This window comes from Mastomys coucha, unplaced genomic scaffold (assembly GCF_008632895.1).
Source record: "Mastomys coucha isolate ucsf_1 unplaced genomic scaffold, UCSF_Mcou_1 pScaffold9, whole genome shotgun sequence".
Classification (NCBI taxonomy): Eukaryota; Metazoa; Chordata; class Mammalia; order Rodentia; family Muridae; genus Mastomys; species Mastomys coucha.
Window position 1 is genome coordinate 45,498,305 of NW_022196915.1, and position 15,360 is coordinate 45,513,664.

General features: G+C 41.2%; 1 pseudogene; it reads right to left on the minus strand.

Moving 5' to 3' along the window:
• LOC116084158 overlaps nt 1-14,336 on the minus strand; it is a 56,877-nt pseudogene extending 42,541 nt beyond the window's left edge.
• Between the last annotated feature and the right edge of the window lie 1,024 nt (nt 14,337-15,360).

Below are 15,360 nucleotides of genomic sequence, written 5' to 3' on the forward strand. Positions count from 1 at the left end.
CATCATAATGCAATAAAAGTTAAAAAAAAAAAAAGAAGTGTAGCATCCAGCTTTGTTCCTCTTCGTTGGCTACTTCGAGTCTTTCTATACAAAGTTTAGGTTGGTTAATTCCTGCAAAACAGTCAGCTAGTAAATTAAAACTGTTGAATATAAGCCAGGAATACTGACACAAGCCTATAATCAGCACTCAGTCTGAAGAAGGTGGATTGCCACAGTTCCTGGATCACTAGAGCCCTTGGGTAGTACTGGGTCACTGTGAGCTACATACCAAGGTACTATCTATGTTGAAAAAAGAGAAAGAGGTGCATGTAGTGAATGGGGTAGGCATTTTTCATGCATAGGTCAAGGTGAGAAGGGCAGATGTCCTCCTGACAGTCTGTCTTCCCATCTTTTAACATGGAATTTCTCACCTTCTGTTTATATCTATCTCAATTTCTTTTATTAGACTTTTGTATCTTTTCATGCATGGGTTTTATATGAATTTGGTTAGAATAACAGCTAAACATTCTCTGGTTTTCAGCTACAAATTTTGGAGGTCCCTTTCTGGGATGTAGGAAAGCAGCTGGAATTTGTGTGTGAGCTCCAATCCTGGTCCCCTAAACCCTGAGCTCTGCATCCTCACCAATAGTGCATATGAGCTGCAAGGAGGTCGTCTGCCCCAAGTTCTTTGAAAAATAATTAGACCTATGGTATAGCCTTCTCTTTTATCTTGTATAATGTCTGTGTTAACAGTTTCACAGGACGTAAAATAATATTATCTTTAATTTCCTAAAGTTCCTTTTAACTAATACTTTAAGGTGTAGGCTATTGATTTTAAGATCTTTCTTCTTTTTTATTTTTATAAATTTTATTGCAGTGTATTTGACAAGTTAAAAAGCATACATTTTTTCTTGATGTCCTTGTTTTTAATAGCTGGGTAGGATTTCATTGTGTAAATGTACAACATTTACCTATTCTTCAGTTGTGGGACATGTAGGTCATTTCCAGTTTCTAGCTATTACGAATAAAACTGCTATGAACACAGTTGAGCAAGGGTCCTTGTGGGATGGTGGAACATCTTTTTGGGTATATGCACAGGAGTGGCATAGCTGGGTCTTGAGGTACAGCAATTCATAATTTTATGAGAAACTACCAAATTGATTTCCAAAGTGGTTTTAAAAGTTTGTACTCTCACCAGCAGTGGAGAAGTGTTCCCATAGCTCCATATCACCAGCATGTGCCATCACTTGAGTTTTTGACCTTAGCCATTTTGAGGGGTGTAAGATGGAATCTCAGGGTCATTTTGATTTTCATTTTCCTGATGACTACGGACATGGAACATTTCTTAAAGTGCTTCTCAGCCATTGGAAATTCCCCTGTTGAGAATCATGAAATTTGTAGGCAAATGGATGGAACTAGAGATATCATCCTGATTGGGATAACCCATACCAGGGAAGACACACATGGGATGTCCTCACTTATAAGTAGATATTAGCTATAAAGTACATGATAACCATGCTACAATCCACAGACCCAAAAAAGCTAAGAAACAAGGAGGATCCGGGGGGGAGGCTTGAATCTCACTACCTGGATGGAGGGAGTGATCTGGGTGGGAGAGGGGGTGGGGAGGGAAATGGGAGGTGGGAATAAGTTGTGGGGAAAACCAGGTTGGGGGAAGAGGGCTGGCAGAGAAGAGAAATCGATGGGGGGGGGGCATCTCTGAAATGAGCTGGAGACCTGTGATAGGGGAGATTCCCAGGAGTCCATGGGGGTGATTCTAACTGAGACTCCTAGCAGCCAGAGATGTGGAGACTGAAGTAGCCACCTCCTATAGCCAGGCGAGACTTCCAGTGGAGGGTGGGGGACACTAACCCACCCATAAAACCTTCAACCAAAAATTTGTCCTGCCTACAAGATGTGCAGGGATAAAGATGGAGCAGAAATTTAGGGAAGGGGCAATCAATTACTGGCTCAACTTGAGACCCATCCTATGGGAGAGAACCAACCCCAGACACTATCAATGATACTCTGCTAGGCTTTCAGAGAGGAGCCTAGAATAACTGTCTCCTGAGAGGCCTCATTCAGCAGCTGATGAAAACAGATGCTAAGACCCACAGATTAGGCAGAGCTCAATTGTGAAAGAGTGAAAGAGGGGGTGGGGCGAGGAAATTAAGGGAGCCAGAGAAGTCAAGGACATCACAAAAAGACCTAGCTAGAGTCAACTAACCTGGGACCATGCAACCAAAGAGCATGCAGAGGCTGGACCTAGGCCTCCTACAGAGTTATAGCAGATGCTCAACTTGGCCTTCAAATGGGTCCCCTAACAATTGGAGCAGGGGCTGTCTCTGACTCTGTTGCCTCCTTTGGATACCTTGCTCCTAGCTATGCAGCCATGTCTGGCCTCAGTGGGAGAGGATGTGCTTAGTCCTGCTGTGACTTGATGCCCCAGAGCAGGCTGGTACTCCTGTGGGGCCTTCCCTTCTCTGAGGAGAAGAGGAAGTAATGGGGAGGGGCTTGTAAGGGTTGAACTGGGAGGAGAGAATGGAGGGGGCAGCAACTAGAGACTGGGATGTAAAGTGAATAAATAAATTAATTAATTTATGAGAAGAAATAAAATAAATTTTAAGTGTCCCTTTAAAAAAAAACACATACATTTTAAGATACATAGTTTACCACTCTATGCCCTATGCCCATCAACTTCCCTTGAAGTACTCTCAATAGCCATAAACTACATCCTCTGGGCTCCAATTTTCTGCCCACAACAGGAATAAACAAATGTAGAGACCCACAGCCAAATATTAGGTAGATCCTGTGGAAGAGGAGAGGATGGATTATAGGAGCCAGAAGGATCAAGAACACCACAAAAAAAAAAAAAAAAAAAAAAAAAAAAAACCTTACAGAATCAACTAACCTGGACCCATGGTGGCTCACAGAGACTGAACCACCAGTCAGAGAACATGCATGGGACTGACCTAGGCCTGCTGCCATAGGTAACAGCTGTGTAGTGTGGTCTTCCTGTGAGACTCATAACAGTGGGACTGGGGGCTGTCTCTGACTCTTTTGCCTGCCTTGGGACCCTTTCCCAATACTGAACTGCCTAGTCTAGCCTCAGTAGAAGATGTGCCTAGTCTTACTGAAACCTCATATGTTAAGGCGAGTTGATATCCATGGGAGGCCTGCCACTTAATGAAGAGAAATGGAGGAAGAGTGGGAGGAGAGAAAGCAGGGAAAGGAGCGGGCAGAGAAGAGGGATCACAAACTGTGTTACTGGTGTAAAGTAAATTAACTAGTTAATTTAAAAATTCTGACATTTCAGAATTAAAGTTTCTTATTCTTATAACATTTCTTTCATGAAAATGCAATGTTTATAAACTTTATAACTATAGCCTTTTAAAAAGATATACAAACTCTGACTTGCAGAACTTTGGAGAACTTAGCTTTTGTTTCTTTAAAGAAAGGAATAAGTAAGTGAGATGGGAAAGAGAAGAGGAGCTGGGGCGCTGAGACCTCGGGGAGTGGCGGCAGTGGCAGCGGCGGCGGTGGACCCGGCTGTCCTGGTTGAGACGAACTTATTTGCTTTGCCATTGGACTTCCCCTCAGACTCAGAATCACTTAGTCTCCTGAAATCTGCATCACCTTCAACAAGGTGGACCGAATTATCATGTAGGAAGCCCTGGGTTTGACCCCATCACTGCACAGACCAGCTCTGATGACCATGCACACACCTGTGTTCTCAGCACTAGAGGAACAGAGGCAGAAGATCAGAAGTTCAAGGCCATCCTTGTCTAGGTAGTGATTTTTGAGACCAGTCTAAGGTATATGCGACTGTGCCTCAAAAGACAACCAAAAACAAACAGAAGAGCCATGAATAGTCCTAACTTTAAAGAAATGAGGATGCCTTCTAAAAGTGTGAAGAATAGGCTTACATACGTTGTGGTTTCTTGTGTCAAGAAACAAGCTATTTAGAAATAGGCTAATAACTAGTTCTCCATCCTACTCTGAATTTTAAAAGAAAACTCCAAGTCAGACTAAATTACCAACCAATCTTTTTGAAGTAAATGCTACTATGATAGCAAATAAATGATGTGACTAAATACTGTTATGAAAGCAGCTTAAGTAATAATGGCAGCTGTAAATGTGTATGTATTCTCACTTCATGTTGCTACAGAAGTGGTGTGCCTGAGTGGTTCTATTTTCTATTTTTTTATCTAATTAACTTAAAAATTAGGCAAATTAAGCCCTTTTAAATCATTTCATATAAGGTTAAGTAAGTTGTTCAACAGGGCCAAACTTTGACATAACTGAGGTGCTTATTTCCATATGTCCCTCCCTTTGCCCTAGAGAGTTAGAATTTGATTGAAGTGTGAGAGGTATGGCTTAGAGAATTCTACAGTACCTTACACAAAAGTGTCATGATTAAAATTCTATTTTATAAGGGAGTTATTCTGTAAGGATCCTGTCATTTTCTCTTCCCAAGGATTGAACTTAGGACTAACAGTTATGGATGTGTTGTTTCACCGAGCTTCATCACCCCATGTAACTGACTCTATCTCTATCCTCTCTGCTGCTGGGGGAATTTAACATTTTCAGTTGGGTCAATATTCAGTCACAGTTTTTCTCCCTTCTGATAGTTTCCTATAGGTGTTTTCACAACCACGTAGCACCATCCTGCTCGGTGTAAGTGAAGCAACAGGAAGCAGTCTTAGAAGCCTGACCTGATTCTCCATTGAGTAAGATGGAACCATTCCAGTCACCACACTGCTCCTCTGTGTCTGCCGCTGACCCAGGGACTCTCTTGCTCCTGCCCCTCCAGAAATCCGTCCAGCTTCTCTCTGCATCTCCTAGTCTCCATTTTCTTGAGTTTTGCTAAGTTTCTGTTCATTATGATCCTAGATATACGGACATGGTTCTAAATCCATCTACTGATGTTAGGAAGATAAAACATGTATATAGATTTTCCACTGTTGAAAAATAAATAAATAAAAAGCTAAAAATAAAAATAAAATCTTCTCACGGCTCCTGAACCTTAAGCTCTGTATTTTTACTCTTTTCCCTAGTCATATTTTAGTGAGAATATTGCTAGTTTGAGAACTATTCACTCTTTCTCAGCTGTATCCCACCAAGGATGAAGATTCTTCATTTCTGTCATGGTGGGTTTAGATTCCCAAAATTCCTCTCTCCTTCTTCCCACCCTCATCTCACTTTCTCTCTCTTTTCTACCCTTTGTTGACATTTTACATTAAAACCATTAGTATATGAATTATCTCTTTTTTTTTCATTCCTGGGATTTGTTCTAATGTTTTGTCATTTCAACTGTTTTTGTTTGTTTGTTTGCTTGCTTGCTTGCTTGCCTGCCTGCTCAGAATATCTTGTAGCTTTCATTGTAAGGTGGACTCAGACTCGTGTATTGAGTAAGAACTTAAATAACCAGGCTAGTTGAATGACAGTGGGTATTTTATATTGATGTGGTGAGGCCAGTCTTCACTTCCTGTTTTCAGTGTCTAGCATCAGAAGCTAGCCCATCTTTTGACATCTGTACTTTTCTCTCCCCATTGGTCTTGGGGTGTCCCTGGGAACTCCTGAAACAGAGCTCCCTCTTGTATCATCTTCAACTTCACTCTGTTTACATCCTGTTTATTCAGTGGTTAGAAGGGCTAATGAGGAGTAGTCTACATTTTTAAATTTTTACAACTTTACAGTCTCAAACTCTTTGTGTCCCTGAGCTACGGTTATTACAGAAATTTCTTACTATTTTCACCTCTTCATTTTAGGAGAAACATCAAGGCCAGCACAGGTTGGAATCGGGCATTTGTCCTTCCCTCTCGGTAAGCTGGGTTCTTATGAACTCTCACTAGAGAGTGAGCCTCGGTCGTGGAAAACACACTGGGCATGTTTCAAACGTTTTTGCTCACTTTTCCTGGTGCCAAGGACACGAGGTGATTTTTCTTGGATCCTACCATGAGAACCTGCTGGCATTCTTTCAGTTAAACTAGATGAGGCAAAGCTTCTTCACTCTATTGACTTTCTATAAATTTAGCATCCTGAAGTCCTTCCAATTACAGTCCAGCCTAAGAGATCCTTTTGGCAACTCCAGTGAGCTCTGCCACAGGTAAGCATATCCGTTAGAATTGACTTTCAGGTGGTAATCGTCTTTCCTAATGACTCAATGCTCTTAGACATCTAAGAAAAGCCAATGGTTTTCAGTTTTTCCAGCTTTTATTTTTTTATGTCATGACAATGAGAGGGACAGTTTCCTAGTACTTTAGAAGTGGGCACTGACACCGGAAAGTATTTGCATCTTTTTTTAATGTAGCATATTTAAAAGGCGTGACACCATGGTTAACATCTGGTTGCTAGATTAAAATTTTGTGGTTAGGAAAATATTTTTGAAAGTACAAGGCTAAGCGATCAACCCATAAAACTTTGCTCAAATGAACGAGTGTTCCACGGATAAAAATCCCTTTAGCCATTGGGAGGGTAGTAGCCATAAATCCCTCTTTCTTGCAGGCAATTTTACCATTTCAGCAGATGAATACACGGTTAAAATGAAATCTATCATCTGAGCAAACTATTTTCCCAGTTATTGAGTTAACTGAGGTGTGGCTAGGTTTCCTTAGGAAGACATTTGTCTTCTGATGAATGGGCTGCAGTTCATGCTAAGCAGTCAAGGCACTTGCCTGAAGTGCAAAATGTAAGAGAGACCAAAGAAAAATATCTTCATAATAAAGACAAATAATTCTCCGGGGCAGCAATTTAAAAAAAGAAGAAGAAGAAGAAGAAGAAAGATAAATGAGTGAAGAAAAAAAACCACTAAGAACAAAATATCAAGACACGTTTAAGAAAGACGGAAGAGAAGCCTATTCTGCAGAGCCCATACTGGAAACTAAGACGGGAGAAAGAGTTCCATCCTGGATTGTCTCCATTCTTCCTTAAATTGGGTACCCACCATAGCGTGTCAACTCCAGCCCAGCCCTGGGAGGAAAGGTCAAGTCACAAGATGTTGAAAAGTACTTGGTACAGAAAGACTTCCACACAGCTACTCGAAAAGTATTGTCTGTTGTTGTTGTTGTTGTTCTTGTTGTTGAATAATAAAGCTGTCCTTTCACTCAGTAGGTCTTTACATTGGTAGGTTGCAACAAAGGGTTGCAGTGATATGAAATGCTTTTGTCTGGCCCACGTGTGGATGGAGGTTGATGGTGTGTGCAGAAAATGTCCAGCGTAGTTTTCTCACCCTCTTGATGTTTACAGCTTAGAAGCTGCTCCCTCCAGAAACTACTCCTACTGAGATGAGCTAAACCTGCTTCCTAAGTCCACATGTCTACCATAAAGCCTGCCATTTGTTTACCTGTATATAATAACCTGCCTCCTCTTCCGCTGTATGCAATATCCCTGTTCAACGCTATTTAATAAACGTGCTGAGCGTCTGAGTTACTGATGTGTCAGGGGCCATGTGAGAGGAACAGCAAAGCAAGCAGCTTCGGAACAGCTCATTGGTTAGCACAGTCACGATGGGTAGCTGAGCCGCAGGACTACATTTCGTTTTCTGAGGGCCTCAAGATGTTGAGCATAGCTCTGCTTATTACCCTCCTGCCTTACCACATCCCCTGCAATTTGGGAGTTGTATGAAAACTCTAGAGGGTTTTCCAGCCCCTCACTGGGCAGTGCCACTGGGACTTACAATAATAGTGACTGACTTTTTCCAAACATTGCAGCTAGAGCAGATTAATGACTCTTCCACCAACTTTAGAAGGAATTTAGCAATGGCGACTGTTAGTAAAGTTAGGTTAAGATGTTTTTGTTAATGGCTTCGATTAGAAAATCTTGAGGAACAATTTAAAGTTTAGAAAACACACCTTTGATAGTTTATTGAGGGACTCCTTGAAGTCAGGGGACAAGAAAGCAGCCCAGTTACTAGTTGACATGCCTTTCTTGCTAAAGAAGAGTTGGTGACCAAAGGCTATGACTAATTTCTTGTACCTATTTATGCCCTTAGCTTCCTAATAAAAAATTGTTAATGAGTAGGTGTGCACCCTGAGGACTTTAAGTAGAAAAGTCAGATTGTTTTTTTATATAAGGAAGTTTAGATTTGGGATTAAGATTATTTGTAAGATTACTTTTTTAGATGGATAAATGAAATGACTCTTTATAACCACAAAAATACAGTCTGCCAGTAAAAGAACTGTCTGAGATGACTGCCTCACTTGCTTACTTACTCTTTGCTAATCTGTAATAAGTTGCTTCGATATGAATGTACGTGGATCCTTGGGAAGAATTTGTTTTTCACTGTAATATGTAAAACATTTAATCATGTAAGGGTATTAGGGAACATGTTATTTTTTACTTATACTTGTAATCATTTACGTAAAGAAAAATAGAACCTGACTGCATTGTAATATTTTATTGCTTCAAGGATTTTGCCAGGGGATATGAGCTATGAGGAGAAAATAAAGTTGTTGGAGCCTTCTTCATTCACCATGTATGCAAGTATGTGCCTGCTTTACATTAGTCACTGACCCCACATCTCCTCCTTGGGTCACTGAACTCACTGTCAGAGCTGGCCTTCAACGCTCAGGCTTCTCCACCAGAGATCCCAGTCCACCCAATCCCAGCTTTGCTATGAGTTTGAGTGTCCATATGTCTGTCTTTATTCCCTTGCTGTAAGTCAGATCCATCCCTGTAGCCATGATGATATCACACATGTGCAAGCACACACACACACAGAGAGAGAGAAAGAGAGAGAGAGAGAAAGAGAGAGAGAGAGAGAGAGAGAGAGAGAGAGAGAGAGAGAGAGAGAGAGAGAGAGAGAATTGGTCTCCCAGCAGATAAGAAAAATTAACATTTCCATAGAACTTAAGCATCTCTCTGTGGCCGTCTACAATTAGGCATCTGATGTTTCCATGACTTTGAACTCTGAGGTTACTCATTGCTTTCTCAAGCTGTTTCTACCTTTAAATACCTGCCAGTTTTTATACCTTATATAAATATATACTTTAAAAAGTAAAGATGTATATGTGTATATGTATATATATATATATTCATATATTCATATTTGCTTTTTAAAACTATAGACAGCTAAGACCTACATCATGGTATCTTGGTACTATGTGTTTCCTTCCATCAGGAATCTCCTCAAAGACTCCCTCCTTGACACAGTAAATGCACCTGAAATTCCTTCCCTTACCATATCTCTCTCTGTTCCTCTCTTTATAGCTAAAGAAGCTTGCATTTATAGTCAAATACCATTTTTCCAATAAAAATAAAGCTGCCTTTTAAGTATCACAGTCTTTTAAGTAAATCTAGAGTTGTGTTTAACTATATTATTTGGGTTTGTTTTTATCGCTTGTATAAATACATACTCTTCAATTGTATATACAGATTAAGACATTCCATGACACAGTATGCAATTTTAAAATGTGTTGGAGCAGAAGGAATCTGTCTTATCACTGAAACATTCCAACATTTCTTTTGATCTCGTTATACACGATCAAAATACACTCAAACGTGAGGGTCGGGACTTGCTGGGTGGTGGTCATGGAGGGGGACAGCTGTTTCCCTCTGTGCTGGTTGGTGGGCCCAAGCACATGCCAGCAACCAGCCCACAGCACTTTTGGGCATGCATGTCGAGAAAGATAGCCACAAAAAGCATGTTCTCTGCAAGACCAGATGGCAATCAGGGTGATTTGGTATTTTATATTTCAGAACTTTAATGCTCATAAACTTTTCAAGAATAATAAGGAGAATGGAAACTATCTGAGTTCTTTAGATACAAACCATGAATTTAGTACTTCAAGCTCATATATTGAATCACAGATAACAAGCTAAAAGTATATGTTAAATTTAAGCTGTGTTTTTTTTTTTTAATTGAATGATTACATCTCTGCACTATCAGAAAAATTCAGGCTGTTCTCAATACTAGCTATTGATTTTGTGTCCTGAGTCAAATATTCTGTAATCTTTTTCTATCACAATTTGCCATGTTACAACTGGATATTAGTTTTCAACTTCCAAAAATGTTCATCATTGTCCAATATTGCCATTATAATAAAAAGGCAAAGGAAATCAGCCCAGGGCATGTTATATTGCTTACTTATCTGAACTGGGAGTGTGTAATATACATTTATCATATCATGGATACAATTAGGGAGGAAAGATCTATCTCCAATATTAAATTCCATTTTTAATTATTTCTTGGTTAAATCCTTTAAGCATGCTACTTTTAGGGTTTGCTGTAAAATCTTTTAAACCACATGAAGGAAAGAGTGAAGAAGACTAGGAGATAAGTACGTGGAGGCATGGTCTGAGGCCCCGGGACACAGTGCATAAATACAAGAAGGAACCATGTCCACTGGCTTTCTCAGTCCATAAATTACCATCTTGATTTTTATTCAATACCAGGACATCTGATGCACAAGCAATGCAAAGAATGTCTGTGGATTAAAGAAGTTGGAGGAGAAGAGCAAGCATCAGTGTCAGGAGCTCTGAATGACTTGATCATGGTGCCAGATTTCAGGCAGATACTTAAGTGCGTTCTTCACATAACTGTGTGCCCGGAGTTGCTTCTCATAGATGGAACAGGCTTTGTGTTGCTTTTATTTCTAGACAGACGTCCTAAGTAAAACATTGGCAGAGAAACAATCCCATCACTAAATGTCCCTGTCATTTTGTCTTTTATGTGATTAGAGGCAGATGTTGCTTCACAAAAATCCTACAGCCTCTCTGTCTGTCCACCTACCCTTAGCGCTTGCCCAGCCCCAGCAGGATAAATATCAAACATGCCTCTTGGCTTTATGGCCCAGATTGGATACATGTATATTCTTGTCTCATCTTACTGTCACTTATTTCATACAAGGAATTTCCAAGTGGTTTCAGATTCTAAAATAAAACAATGAATCAATGGGCACATTTATTAAACATGCGTTTCAACTTGGTTGAAACGTTTTCGTAGAAGTATACTTGTCAAATACTGACAAGGCTGATCAAAAGCCAATTCACAAGAGACTTGATCTTCATGGCTTTTTAGCTCTGAGAGGGTATTTGACCCATCAGTGGTATAAACAAAATAACTAGTTTGGAGGAAGGTTTAATGATGGTCATCAGGGCTGGACAACTTTGCATTAGATTATGGAGCAATTTGTGTATGTATGTTCATGAGCACACATGTTCACATGCCACAGTGCACATGAGAGGTCAAAAACAACTTGCAGGAGTCAGATCTCTCCTTCCACTGTGTCTCACAGGATGGAATTCAGATCACCAGAGTTGGTGACAAGTGCTGTCAATCCCTAAGCACCTCACTCCTGGTAGTCTAATGGTTTGCATGAGGACAGCCTCGTCTTTGAATTGATAACACTACACAGTTCCCAGTAGAAACTACACGGGACATGCTAGCTATTTTCATTTGACGTGTTTACTGAAAATTCATGAAAGCATGAGAGCATACACATGCTTCCTTCTTACATGTGGTTTGAAAGTTGAAGGCTGAGCATGGCAAACATGACTCCATTCCCTCTGCCTTGCTAAAAACTCTTAGATCACATCTGTAAAGCTAGCCACCAGCCTCTATTCCCTTATTTGGCCACTTCCTCCTCCTGAGGCTGAGGAGGTCCCAAGGTCGAGCTATCAAAGTATTATAGTCCAGCAATCAAAAGCTTTCTTTTGACTCACCTAATTAACATGCCTGATCAAAATTAAACACCTCTTCATAACACAGTATTTTCTCTTTATAAACCTTTACCTTTATAAACTATTGCCTATGGGCCATGTCTGTTTACTCTCTATCCTTAGACAAGCCTTTCTCCCTCTGGGACAACCCCTTCCTCTCCCTTGTTCCTTTTTTCTTCTCATCCTTTATCTCCTGCCTTTGTCTCTCTGCGACAAATAAAGCTCCTTTATTCTGAGAACTTGGACTTGGGCTGTCTTGTGTCAAATACTGGTCCCTTCAGTCATTTCTTACCCAACGGTGACTTATTGGGAATATTTTTAAACTCTCATTTGAGGAGCTTCTTTTCACTTTCTTACTATTTTAATAATTCTTTGAGAATTTTATACAATATATTTTGTTTACATAGATACCAAAGTCTTTTCTAACCCATCCTATAACTATTCCCTCGACTTCATGTTCTTCTGGTTTTTAGTGATGCACGGACTCCAATTTGCACTGCCTATGTATGTACTCATGGGTGTGGGGCCATCCACTGAAGCATGGTCAGCCTACAAGAGTCATGTGCTTAAAGAACAGACTCTCCCTGGAAACCATCAAGTGTTCATGACTCTTCAGTTAGGGGAACTCCTCCCCTTTCAAGCTAGAACACTATGGTGATTTGGATAAGACTATTTCCCCACGTGTTTGAATGGCTGATACCCAGTTTGTGAAACAGTTTGGGAAGGTTTAGGAGGTGTGGCCTTGTGGGAGGAGGTATGTTGCTGGGGATAGGCTTTCTCTCTCCCTCTCGTTCCCTCCCTCTCTCTCTCTCTCTCTCTCTCTCTCATTCCCTCTCTCTCTCTCTCTCTCTCTCTCTCTTTCTCTCTCTCTCTTTCTCTCTCTCTCTCTCTTCCTCCTAGTTTTGTATTAAGGTGTGAATTCTCAGCTATTTGCCACCATGTCATTATTGTACCATTAAGGATTCTAAACCTCCGAAACCATAATTCTAATAGAGTATTTTCTTTTATAGCTTGTCTTGGTCATGATCTTTTGTCAGAGCAATGGAAATGTAGCTAAAGCAAATGTAGTCCAGCTTCATCTTATAGAAGCAGTCATGTTTGTTGTAAGGTCCAAAAGGCACTGTTTCACCATGGCCACGCCTGAACTCTGGCTCTTACAATCTGTATGGCCACTTGTGGGGCATCGGGCAGTGGGGAAATAAGGAGTAGAGGGCACCGGTGCCCTGCCAGAGCTCTAGGAGACTGCTGGGGAAACTCATGGGCCTCACAGGCGGCAGAACCTTGTTTCTGGGGATGGAGAAGGATCAGTCTTGGCTCTGGCTCTCAGGCACCACAGACTGCTGGGTACCACAGAAAAGCCATTTTGGGGATCCCTGGGCCACACAGAGGCAAGAGACGACAGGTTCTCACTCTCAGACATCCCAGACTGCCTTATGAGCTGAGAACATACCCTCAGGTGGACTCTGGCCTGAGGCCAAAGGGAGGAGGGCAGGGGGAGAGATCTAGCAGTTTACCACAGGGAGAAGAAAGTGCTTGGCAACTGGGGTACCTTGCTGTTGCCAGGTAACAGTGGAGCTGGGCATACCTGGCTTAGTCAGGTGACTGTAGGGGTGGAGTCCAGCCACAATACCAAGAGCTTGGGGCATTGTCTGTGTGACTGATCTACAGGATAATGGAGGGCTCTTGGTGTCAGGTGCCTAATGTCTTGGGGGCATAGTTCACTGTTCTGTCCCTTGTAGAATTTTCTGTTAGGTCTTCAGAGTAAGCCTCACTCAACCAGAACACAGACTGCCTTTCACAGTCCAGCACTCGCTCTCCTTTAATGGCCCTAATCCTTGAGGAGAGGCCAATATAGATCTCCAGTTTGTGTCTGAGCACTCCACTGAGGCTTACCTATTCACTTTGATCCATTGTGATTTCTCTACATTAGTTAACTGCCCAGGGTGGTACCACCCACAATGGGCTAGGTCCTCCTATTCTACAGCCATGCCCATAGGCTAATCAGACAATTCTTCAAATGAAGAAATTCTTCAATTGAAGTTGGCTGCTTCCAAGTGGCTCTAGTTTGTATTGAATTGACAAAAACTGACCATCACAGTAGGCCACACCTGGCTCTGGGCTTTCTGTTTGGCACTTTATGGCTTCTGAGAGGAGCATTACTGCCTGTGTAGGAAAACTCCAATCAAGTCTTTTATATGGAAATTTGTGTATATACATGTGTGTGTGTGTGTGTGTGTGTGTGTGCATACATATGAAACTATAAAATGGGTTTCCCTATGACTTTTTTTTTTTTTTTGCCAGTCAGTCTTGCACTTATTGTCTGTCGTCTCAGACCTTGACTGCAGAATTTGCACAGTAGGTACAGCCACGCCTTCTGCTGCTGCTGCTTCTTGGTCTTCAGCTTCACTTCGCACTTGGTGAGCTGGCAGCGCAGTGGTTCTAGTCTTCTCGGGTTGCAGGTCCAGGGGCTTGTACTTCTTGCCTTTGTAGAATTTCCTGAGGTTTTCTTTTTGAGTCTGGTTACTGACAGTGGGAACTCAGGTGATGGATTTGCATATCTTGGAAAGCCTGGATACTGCACCACCTGTCACTTTGAAGACACAAAGTTGGGACAGTTCTACCTTCAGATTGTTCAGTTGTTTCAACAGCTCCTCCTTCTTCTTGCCATGCAGGTCCTGAGCCTTAATTTTGGCCATTGCTGTAGATGTCATTACAATAAATACTTGGCAGGTCGTGGTCCTTGTAGGTTCATAGATTTGAATACTTGGTTACCAGGGAGAGGCACTGTTGTAAGGATTTGGAAGTGTGACCTTGTTGGGGAAAGTATGTCACTAAGCTTACTAAAGCCCATGCCAAACCTACAGTCTCTTCTTTCTGCCTACAGATCTGGATGTAGAATTCTCGCTACTCCAACACATGTCTGCCTGTGTGCCACCATGCTCCCCATCATGATAACAATGGACTAAACCTCTGAAACAATAAGCAAGCCCCAACTAAATGCTTTCTCTTATAAGAGTTGCCATGGTCATGATGTCTCTTCTCAGAAATAGACCACTGACTAATGCACAGGTCTACCATGCTTTTATCACACACATACACACAGAGAGACACACACCACCAAGAATTTTCTATTATAAGTACTACAAGTTCTTTATGTGCTGCACAAGGTCGAATAAACAAGGTATTTAGCTTTGGTCACTTCCATTTCCTTTTCTCCAATAAATGACCTAGGTAACATATCCCTTTTCATAGAAACTGAGTCTTAGAATAAACAACTACTTAGTCAAGTTCACAAAGGAGGTTATAGGTCTGAAGCCTCCAAAGCACCTTCTGAGGTAGCCACCATTGTCTCTGTCCTCTAGATGACTGTGTTGACATTCCATACTCAGCCATAAACCTTACTTGCAGGTGCACGTAAAACAACTTCTATAATACCCAGTAGGTAGAAGCTTCCTCCGCCATACTCAAATTTGCTAAGTAAACAAAACTTCCTTCCACTGAACATCATGAATGGAGCCAGCCTGAAATCTCAGAAATGGCGCTTGTTCAACTCAAACTACATTTTCATATTTCCGACCTTCATTTCTAATCACAATCTTTAATTATGTTATTACAGTCTTATTATCTAACATAATCTTAACTAACTTAACCACATTTTGAGTGCCATTCTTAATTTTTTGGTACTGCCTTGGTACTCCTTATAGCTTGCGGCTTCCATGT